The sequence below is a fragment of the Gekko japonicus genome, unplaced genomic scaffold, assembly GCF_001447785.1.
Source record: "Gekko japonicus isolate JY-2015 unplaced genomic scaffold, Gekko_japonicus_V1.1 scaffold72, whole genome shotgun sequence".
NCBI lineage: Eukaryota > Metazoa > Chordata > Lepidosauria > Squamata > Gekkonidae > Gekko > Gekko japonicus.
Window position 1 is genome coordinate 1220909 of NW_015168046.1, and position 453 is coordinate 1221361.

Consider the following 453-nt stretch of genomic DNA (forward strand, 5'->3'; position numbering starts at 1 on the left):
CAGACCAGGGATCTCTGCACTCTTCAGAGCTAACTCTCTATTTGACTGGGTAGGGAAATTCTCCTCTCACTAGAAGATCTATTCCCTTTCTTTGGCCTGAATGGGAGTCTTCACCTAACTGCTAAAACTTTCTTGCCAACTTTCCTCCAGTACTCCGTCTGTGCTAAACTGCTCTCAGCTGAGGCTGAAATCAGACTCAACTCAGTCAAGGCAGAAATCTGACTGACTCTCTCCTTAGCATGCAGCTCTCAAGTCTTTCTCTGCTCAGCTGATGGTAACCAATCAGATTGCTTGGAGCAGCCTATCACTCAAGGCCCTCTTTCTGTAAAGAACTAACCCTTCACAGTCCTTCAGCTGTTTGTATAGCACTTCTAAGCTTTTAAAAAGTGCAGTCTGTTACAGCAGCTTTCTAGAAGCCGACATACTCCAAGTAGCCAGTTATATATATATATA